At 46.2% G+C, this 10,331-nt stretch overlaps 1 long non-coding RNA gene across 1 annotated transcript; it reads right to left on the bottom strand.

Moving 5' to 3' along the window:
- Positions 1–1,322: 1,322 nt before the first annotated feature.
- On the bottom strand, positions 1,323–8,174 carry LOC122457153. Its single transcript, XR_006276534.1, has 3 exons — positions 8,059–8,174; positions 2,311–2,385; positions 1,323–1,688 (listed from the first exon to the last, which is right to left on the bottom strand). It is a non-coding gene; the product is annotated as an uncharacterized LOC122457153 (long non-coding RNA).
- Positions 8,175–10,331: the final 2,157 nt, after the last annotated feature.

Here is a 10,331-nt window from a genome sequence, read left to right as displayed (position 1 = left end):
TTAAACCAACCGAACCGCTGGTGCAGACAGCGCTAGGTTGACAGGAGAATTCTCCCAACAACTTGCTACCACCTGTCAGGGAGGTGGAACCCCCGCCCCCCCAGCGTTTCCACTTGCAACCGTCTGCAGTCATCTGACCACTGCTACTTTTGACATAAAAGCTTTGATGCCTAACTTATCCTAATGCTGCTAAAATGGAGATTACTTACCTGTAACTGGAGGTTCTTTGAGACATGTGATGCCTATCTGTATTCCACACATAGGATAAATATGCTCAATACATGCCCGAGTCCAGAATTTTTTGCAAGCAGCGTCTGTTGGCCCACACATTCACTGTAACTCTCCTCGTGCTCTGAACCAAGGGCATATAAAGCAGTGTGGGCTGACATCTCTCCAGTTTCCCATTCTTACCACAGTTCAAACAATCTGCATCAGAGAGGACACAGGGCGAGTAGTGGAATACAGATAGGGACCACATCTTGATGAACCTCCAGTTATAGGTAAGTAACCTCTTTCTTCTTCAAGTGATATCCCTATATGAATTCCACATGTGGGAGATTAACAAGCAGTAGTCAGACAGGAGATGGGTGCAGAGACACAGAAGCAAAACCTGACTGTAGTACTGCTGTGCCTACAGCTGTATTCACAGTCAACAACTGGACTACAGCATTTCATCCTGTGAACGCATGCAAGGAGTTCCAAGTAGCTGCCGTATGTATCTCTCGGGGGGGGGGGGGGGGAGAAGAGGAGGAGTCAGTCTCTCATCCATACACAAAGATGTAGCCAAAGTAGTTTGCCCTCTAATGGAATGAACCCTCATCTCCTCCAGAAGGGGAATATTAGCTAGTTAGTAAGAAAGGGTAATAGAACCAGAGATCCATTTTGAAAGTCTCTGAGTTGATATAACCTGACCTCTGGATCGCTCTGCTATGGGAACAAATAGCTAGGTGTCGTTCTAAAATCCCTTGTTCTTTGCATATAAAAGCCTTTCAGACATCTAGAGAACGCAACCATCTCTCTGTCAGCAGTATTTTTCCCATGCTTCAAAGTGAATTACCTGACTCTCCTGAAACTTTGAAACTACTTTAGAAACTAATCTAGGGTAGGGTCGTAATACAACCTTTTCTTTATAAAACGTAAAAAGAAAAGGAGTACTTGTGGCACCTTAGAGACTAACAAATTTATTAGAGCATAAGCTTATGCTCTAATAAGTTTGTTAGTCTCTAAGGTGCCACAAGTACTCCTTTTCTTTTTACGAATACAGACTAACACGGCTGTTACTCTGAAACCTGTCTTTATAAAACGTAGTATATGGTATGTCTGTTTTGAGTGCTCCCAGCTCACATTATGGCTATTAGAAAGGCCAGGTTCATAGACAGATTGGCCACAGAGCCTTTGGGTGCTATTGCTTGGATTGCTCTGTAACTGCCTAGACCAACAGGGAATTTGGCAGAGGGTGAGACAACAAAAACTCTGCCCTCTGGGACAGGGCATAGTACCGCTTCATGGCCCTCTTAGGGGTGGGAGAACGAGAAGCAGGAATGTATCAAACTGTCTTTGCTGGGTCCACAATGGCTTCATTGATGGGCAGGGCGACTCACCTGGACTCAGAAGACTGCAGAACATCTAGTAAACTGTGCCGAGGTTCCTGGACTTCCTCAAGATGATTCTGTAGCTCTGCAGCCAACCTGTACATGAGCTTTAGATATTGTTTAAAGCCACCTGGCAGAAACGGAGAAGATGGAGTAACCACCTCATCCGGTGAAGATGACAAAATTGCTCCCGGAACCATCGGCTCTAGCACACCTTCCCCTTCCAAATATTCCAAAGGGGCCGAGTGCGGCTATCTGGGCAATGGCAAATAGGACTCCTGAATCAATTCTGGGTGTCCAGGGTAGGGCTCCCATGGTCCCCAATATTGCCAGTAGGATGGATCAACGGGCAAAAGACGACCCCAAGGTAGGGTACCACCTTTTCTTGGCCAATTGTATCTGTTCAGAAGCCAGAACACCGATTTTCTGGGGCACCTGTCTCGTGCCCCTTTGTCTAATACTGCAGAGACTACTGTGGGGCCCATGTTCCCAAGCTTGTGTTCAGAGGGATGCTGCCTTTATGTTAAGACTGATGTATGGGAGTGAGTCTACAGACAGGATCTGAGTGGGGCTTCATTGCCTTCTCCTGAGATGTTTTCTGAGTCTCAGATCCCAATCCTCACAAGTTCTCATGGAGGAAGAGCAGCAGATGCTGCACTCAGCAGAAATACGTGCCTTGCCAAGGCAGCAGAGAGCAGCATTGATGTTCATCACTCACCGAAAAGGAGCAAGGGCAGGATCCACAATTTTTGAACCTGGGCATAATCTCAATCTTCTCAGGTATTAAAAGTCCCTGGGTGGGGAAGAAAATGGGACAACAATTTCTAACTATTCTATGAAGACTATACTATCAAGACAACTAAAACTACGTATTTACAGTATCTTACAGCAATGATACAGCAAAAAGGGAGCTGAGGATATTGAAGATTCCGACTCAGGCCTATGCAGCCGTAAGAAGGAAAGGGAGAGGCACTGTCCTGCATGACCTTTAATTCCCTTGGTTTGGAGAACAAGTAGAGCTATGACACATGTGTAGGCCAAAGGACACTGCTTGTAAAAAAATTCCAGACACAGGCACATGGCGCATATGCATATCCCACATGCAGAATACACAGATGCAATACACATACGGACCATCACTTGAAGAAGAATGAGCCTTTATGTATGTTTTCATCACCAGGTTTAAATTGAGGCTATATTAACATGTTTGTAGAAACCAGTTTCTCAGCTCTCATTTTTGAAAGCTTATCTCAAGGGACAGATAATCTCATTTACCTTTGCTAACACAAATCAAAGCACCAGCAAATGAAATAGATTTGCAGTCTAAGATTAAAGAGCTAGAATTAAAACTCTTGTGACAGGCAGACAATGAAAACAATTTTTAAATATATTTCTGAAAAAAACATTTGTGTGGGGTTGTCTTTACCTGGAAAATAGAGGGGAATATATAATTATAGGTAGATTGATTACACACACACACACACACACACTACACCCCGTGCTTGTCCAACAGTTAAGAAAAGGAAGAATGGAAAAAGAAACCCATTTTTGAATGCTGCCAATTATCAATTATGGTAAACATCATTTTATCCATTTAGATACTAAATAGGTTGTTGGATGACTCTGTATAAACACACTATTACAGACCTAAGAATACCGTTGAGTAGGATAAAGGGGGATTCAATGAGGAAATTGTTCAAGCTTACATATATTTTCAGGCTTCCAAGCAGGGGAAAATTCCCCAAGCCAGAGAACAACTCAACCTTTGCTAGTTTAACTTTTCTTTTTGGCACCATTACAGTTTCCATTCACCTTAGGTTTGTCACCCTTCCTTTATGTGAGTGTGTATTTCACTTTGAGCAAAAGGCGCAAGGATCCCTGAGAGTGTAGGACATATACAAACACATTCTATAATTGAAGGTTATATACACTGAGGGTATTCCTGGCCTTAATGAAATCAATAGGAAAAATCCCATTGACTTCACTAGGGCCAGGTTTTCACCCTAAAGAGTCAGGAGAACTGGTTTTGTCCAAGGAGAATAAAACTCAATAGCAGGATGACACAAGCAAAGGAAAACTTAAGACTATCTGGAAGCCATACGAGGCAGGTACTGCCACCTCAGAGGTTAAGTGACTTGCCCAGTGTCACACAGGGTCAGTCTCTGAGAATAGAGGGTGAAATCCAGGCCTTGTTCAAGGCAATGGCCATCGACTTCAGTCAGGCCAGGATTTGACCCCTGGAGTACCACTTGCTCTCTCCAGTTCTGGTCTCCAGATTGTACTCCCTCCCAAGTCACACACCAATTTTGGGAAAAGAGAAGCTTTACAAGCAAACAAGAAGAGGATTGTTGCATTAGTGGACCCCTCGTTTGAATGTTCCTCAATGTAGTGTGAGTCACTAAGGTCCCTGTGCTTATCACATATTTTAATGTTTCTAACATTAGAGACATCTTTTGGATCGGTTGCTATGGTCACTGAAATTTAACAGCATATCCCCAATCAACGACCACTACAAGAAACTCAAACTGCTTCCGTTGGGAGTGACAGCCCTGTACAAATATTGTATCCTGAAGCAAAGTATTAAATCTGTATTAGCCAAGTAAAACCAGCAGGTGGCAGCCCTGTTACACCATTCCATCCTGAGCTACTCATGCTCCAAGGGTACATGGATATCTGAACCGTCATCCATTTTATTTTAGGTAGCTGATTATCTAGGGAAAAATTAATTCAACTGCATTTCTAAGCACAAAAGAGATGATGCACATGATACAGTGAATAAGTATAATAACTTAGGTTGAGATTTCCAATGTATTCTAGGGAATTTAGACACATACCTGCCATTACAATTAACAAGGTGATGTGTATCTAAAATTTCCATTGTATTTCCATTAAAAAAATGCAAAGAAACAAGAATGTTTGTCTTTTGCACTGCAATTTTTCAAAGAATTTGGGGTGTAAGGGGTGTCAAAAAACAAAAATCAGAAAACTTCTGATTTTGATAAATGACAAAAGAAAAATCAGTTTTCTGTTTTTGAAAACCAAAACTTTTTGGCAGTTTTCTAAAATGATAAACAGACATTTCCTAATGAAAATTCCCATTTAGTCAAAAAAATTTTTTTTTTTTTGGTCAAGAAAATGTTTTGACAGAAATTTTAAGCCAGCTGTACTCTAGATGGCTTTGAAAATCTAAACCGTAGTATTTACACACCCTTTTTCTTCTTTCTCGGGCTTTACAAATGAATTTTGCACTGAACTGAAGTCCATCCTCTCTGATGGCTCAGTGTGAAATTACCAGATGACCCAATGCCTAAAGGAGATGTGTCCACATCATACTTGCCACCAGCAGGACTGGCACTAAAGGGCAACTTCATGGGAATCATCAGAAATGCTGGGGATTGAATAGACCATTGAAATTTTAGTATCATTCAACAGATAGAAAACTAGGACTGCTGCTGATATTCTATTACAGTGGTTCTCAAAGTGTGGGTCAGGACCCCCAAATGGGTCATGACCCCATTTTAATAGGGTCACCAGTAAGCTGGCTTTAGACTTACTGGGGCCTGGGGTGGAAGTCAAAGCCTGAGCCCCAAAACCTGGACAGCGGGGCTCAGGTTACAGGCCCTCTGCCTGGGGCTGAGGCCTTTGAGCTTTGGCTTCCTACCCCAGGCAGCAGGGCTTGGGTGGGCTCAGGCTTTGGTCCCATCCCCCCTCCCCCCCCCTTGGGTTGTGTAGTAATTTTTGTTGTCAGAAGTTTGAGAGCCCCTGTTCTATTGCATCTTTTTGAAGGCCACTGAAAAGCAGTTTGCTGTAAACTAGAATGTATAAATTCTATGTTTATACAGCTCCCTTCAGGAAGAAATGTCCAAAAATACTTTGCTTTAATTAAAGGTGATTCAAGAGCAAATCCAGAGATCCCCAAGTTTCAGGGTGGAGGGTAAATTGATCTTTTCTCTCTAATAGGTGAGCCAATCTGATTCCTCAAAAATTTTGAATCAGAACTCTAATCCACATTTGCACATTGTAACTCTTTCTCTGCAAGTTGTACAATTGATCACTTCACCCATCACTGAAATGCAGCCACTTTGGGCTGGAACGTGGCAGCTGATTAACAGCTTATAGCTACAGTGCATTTTATAAAGTCATTCAACTTCTCTGGACCATGTGATGGTGAGAGGTACACTCAGGTGATTGAGGCCAGACTGAAGACCTCCGTTCTCAAACCTCAATCACAACACACCCTTTCATGTTGGGGTATTTTCCTCTACATGGAATTACTGCATCCCACTTTAACACCTTCATTGCCTAGCAGACTAACTGGCATGTAGCTGATGCAATAAATGAGCTTCAGTTTCTTGAGTCTCTACATTATTGCATCTGAAACCATCCTCCCCCAAATTCACATCAAGGGTCCCAGTATTCCAAATGCCCAAGTGCTTTTAATTGGGCACTCACAGAATGGACTGCGGTTGAAACATCTTATGAGGGACCAGCTGAGACAGGCCACCAGAACATCTGCTGCAGGATGAGCTCTCATGCCACATCGGTATCAGAGGGAAAAACAATGGGTACCAGCCATGTGGACACTGCCACGTAGCCTTCAGCTGCCAAGCAAAGGGTCTGGCGCTTTCCAGCACCGAGACATTACCTCCATTGTGAGAGGCAGCTCTGGGAAGCACCTGTGGATCTCCAGGTGCAAAATGAGAGACCAGATCCCACTCACAACTGAGCCCGACTCAAGACCCAGTAGTTAATATCACATGTCCCGAAAAAGGTGCTTCATCTTAGAATCTGATGGAACATAAACAAAGATCCCATCCTCACATCCCATCCCACTTCGGACTGGTGAAGGGTGAAATTAGGACCCATGGGCAATAGTTCACAAGAACAGTGGAAAGTGGAGGAGCAGAGAAGCCAGAGAGAGCTGAGAAACTCTGTTTTTAAGTTAGGTGTCAGCTCTTCTTGCCAAAAGGCAGTAAAAACATCAACTAATTTCAGCCATTCACTCTGTGGGTGGGCAGAACTGAATGGAGCCTTAAGATAAGGCCAGAACAAGGATTGCAGGCAGCATGGAAACATTTACAATCAGCTTGTTATTTTCTTAAGGGAAATCTCATATCCCTGCACACACCAGCCAGGGGAGGGTTGTTTGTGGCTGCATTAATGAGTTCCAGGCTGGAGAGAATGCAAGACACCATTTTGTCAGTCTCTCACACATACACACTGTTCTTACCCTGCACCCTGTCAGGGAACCCTTTTGCATATAACTTCCACTACCCTTAATTGACAAAAGAATGGTAGAGCCCAAGCTAAAGCCCACTGAAGCCAATGGAAAGACACCATGGGTTCCAACTGTTGAGATCAGGCCTATGTAAAAGGAAGCATAGTTTAAGTTTAACCCACTAGGGAGTGTGTGTTACAAGTTCCCCTTTATGGCCGATCCACAGAGGAGAGGACATGAATCTGTTATAGTGCCAGCTACAGCACGCTGGCTCTTTAGCTCAAGCTGTAGCAGCTCATGCTGTTCGCTCTGGAGAACTCTGGTTCACTCCCTGGTGTGTCAGCCAAGACTGGCCAGCTCATAAAGATAAAAGGGAGTGCCAGGAACCAAGACTTCTAACCCCAGGTCTGCCAACAATGCCCTTTGCAACAACAAGCAAATAATTTAAACACTGCCTCAGTTAAAGTGGAAGTAATAATGCTTGCTTAACTAAATTCTCCTTGCTCCATCCCAGTTAATATTTATGTAATATACTTATTATGTGTTTTATGTCCCACTGCAATGGTTGGTCCACAGAAGAGGATAATGTTGAGATGACAGAGACCCAGGACGCTGTGGCAGGCTGAATGCAAGACTGCAGTACAGCAATTTTCGAGATCAAAACCATGACTTAGAACCCCAAAATCATGAGCTTGGCCCCAAAACCCATGAGATTTTAAAGTTACCATCAAGCCTTATTGTTTGGTCTGTCTTTTGACTTTTAACTCCACTCTCCTCTTCCGGCAGTGTGCGCATAGGAAAATTTCAGGTTGAAACGTCACCCTTTAATGCACACACAAAATGCACGCCTCTCCCCAACCGCTCAGAAGGAGATGGCACTTGCCTTCTTCTCACCCCACAGACAACAGAAATGCCATCCATTTCCCATTACACTCATGACTCCCTCACTCACCTTCCCCAGATAGGACAGCACCATCTCCCCTTATCCACCACCCACCCCAGGCTGGGGGAGCTCCCATTCTATCGCCTCCTTCTTGCCCCCACATCCTGCTGCACACACCCCCCACCAGCCTGCCCCCACACCCTCTGCACCTCCCCTCAGCCTCCCCCAAGCCCTCAAATCCCCTACACACTCCCACCTGCCCCCATATCCCCCTGCCCCTTTCAGCCTCCCACATCCCCCAACCTGCCCCTTCAGCCTACCTCCCACAGCCCCAGTGCCTACTCCCCCTCATTCTCCCCAGCCACCTTTCACAGGCTCTCTGCTGCTCCTCACAGTCCCTGAGTCCTGTCCAGTCCCAAGAACCATACAGTGGCTGGCAGCCATGTTGCCTAGGGACGTGTCTTTCACGCACATTGACACTAGCCATCTTTATTAAGGGCAGCCTGCCTGCCTCTGCAAGAGACAGAGGGGGAAATGGCAGCCATCTTGCTGGCTTCAGCCCTGCTGCCAGTAATGGCCGAGGGCGGCCATTTTGAATAAGGGAAAATTCCTGAGCTGGTGCCTTGCATCATGTTTACCTGAGACAAGTGAAAAATCACCCCAAAATCGCAATACCGCAATTAACACCACAGATAAGGGCACATTACTGCTGCCAGCTAAGGGACTTGGCTCAAGTAATTGAGGCTTATGCTTTGTAGTGGGCTGTCCCATCCATGTCCACTACCAACTAACAACCATGGGTGGGGATTTGTTAAAGTGCATTTAAGTAAAATGAGACTAATGATACCGATCCCCTTTCTACTATGCTCTGAGATCTGATGAAAAGCACCATAGAGGGGCTAGGTATTGCTATTATTCAATTGTTAAGCAACGCATAACAGCCAAGTGTTACTGGACGTGCTGCTACTACTTAAAGCGTTGCAAATATTGGGTCACACCCTTGTTCCATCTAACCCGACGTCCTGCCTCCAAATGCAGCCAACACCTCCTGCCGAAGGGGAAGGCAAGGAGTCCCATAAATTATTTGACACTGTGGGGGGGGAGGGGGTGTAAAATAAACAGCTCTGCAGTATGCCACTCAGTTCACCTTGCCTTAGCATGCGCATTTACAAATGTCGTACCATGTTGCTGCCCCTTCGATTAAGGGAAAGAACCTAGCTCTGGTATTTTGAACAGCGGAAGGGGATGATTTTAGTATTAGAGGAACTATGGGGTTGTGTCCATGACACACACCATCAACAGCACAAAACCGAACACCCTTGCCCTGCCCCTTCTCCAAGGCCGCACCCCGCTCACTCCATCCCCCCTCCCTTGGTGGCTCGCTCTCCCCCACCCTCACTCACTTTCACTGGGCTGGGGCAGGGTGTGATGGCTCCAGCTAGGGGTGCAGGCTCTGGGGTGGGGCCAGAAATGCGGGGACTGGGGTGCAGGAGGGGGCTCCAGGCTGGGGTAGGGGGTTAAGGTGGGGGCTCTAGGGTCAGGCCGGTGATGAGGGGTTTGGGGTGCAGAGAGGGTGAGGTCTCCAGCTGGGGGTGCAGGCTCCAAGGTGGGGCCAGAAATTAGGGTTCAGGGTATGGGAGGGGGTTCGGGCACAGGAGGGGATGAGAGCTCCAGTCAGGCAGCACTTACCTCAGGCGGCTCCCGGAAGTGGCCGGCATGTCTGTGTGGGGCCCCGGCTGCAGGCACCACCCCCGCAGCTCCCATTGGCCACAGTTCTTGGCCAATGGGAGCTGCAGAGCCAGCCCTCGGGGGCAGCTCATAGAGCCTCACTGGCCGCTCCTGCGCCTAGGAGCTGGAGGGGACATGCCGGCTGCTTCCGGAGCTGCGTGGAGACAGGGCAGGCAGGGAGCCTGCCTTAGTCCCACTGCGCCGCCGTCCGGACTTTTAGAGGCCCACTCAGCACTGCTGACCATAGCCGCCAGGGTCCCTTTTCGACTGGGCATTCTGGTCAAAAACTGGATGCCTGGCAACCCTGACTTTCAGTCAGCAAGGGATTGCTGGAGGCTGCGGGTGGTTAAACTGTTATTGGCAACAATGTTCTCAAAAATAAGAGCTTGAGAAGGGATCTGCAAGGAAGGAACCTACGTCATTAGATAAGGAAGGAATAACAGAGCCTTTGTTTGGCTTGAATGGGACCTGCCTATGTTTACACACACAGAAAAAACATCCAGAAGCTCCAAGCACAGCCTTTTCTGGCCTAGACTTCGCTGCAGGTTTGCACCCCCACCTCCCCTGTGATCTGCAATTCCTTTGGTCTTGGCTACTTTGAGGAAGGCTTTTATTTTGCCAGTGCAATTTACTCTATGGTTTTGTCGTCTCAGCTTGGCTGCAGGTGGTGTCCTGGTATCTGAGAAACGCACCCTGTATCGATTAGATCTCAGACACATCAGGGCATGGGGCACAGGCTCATTCAAAAAATCAGCTGCTCTATAACATATTATATCTATAGTGTCTATAAGAGAGATTTCCTTGTGTCCTGTGGAAGACAGACCCTAAATCTGTGAAAGCAATTCAGTTTTCCTGCATATATTTTATCTGCAGGAGATCAGAGAACCAAGAAGTGCAGAGGAGCTAAAAG

Source organism: Dermochelys coriacea, chromosome 21 (assembly GCF_009764565.3).
Source record: "Dermochelys coriacea isolate rDerCor1 chromosome 21, rDerCor1.pri.v4, whole genome shotgun sequence".
Lineage (NCBI taxonomy): Eukaryota > Metazoa > Chordata > Testudines > Dermochelyidae > Dermochelys > Dermochelys coriacea.
This window is presented reverse-complemented; position numbering and strand designations above follow the sequence as displayed.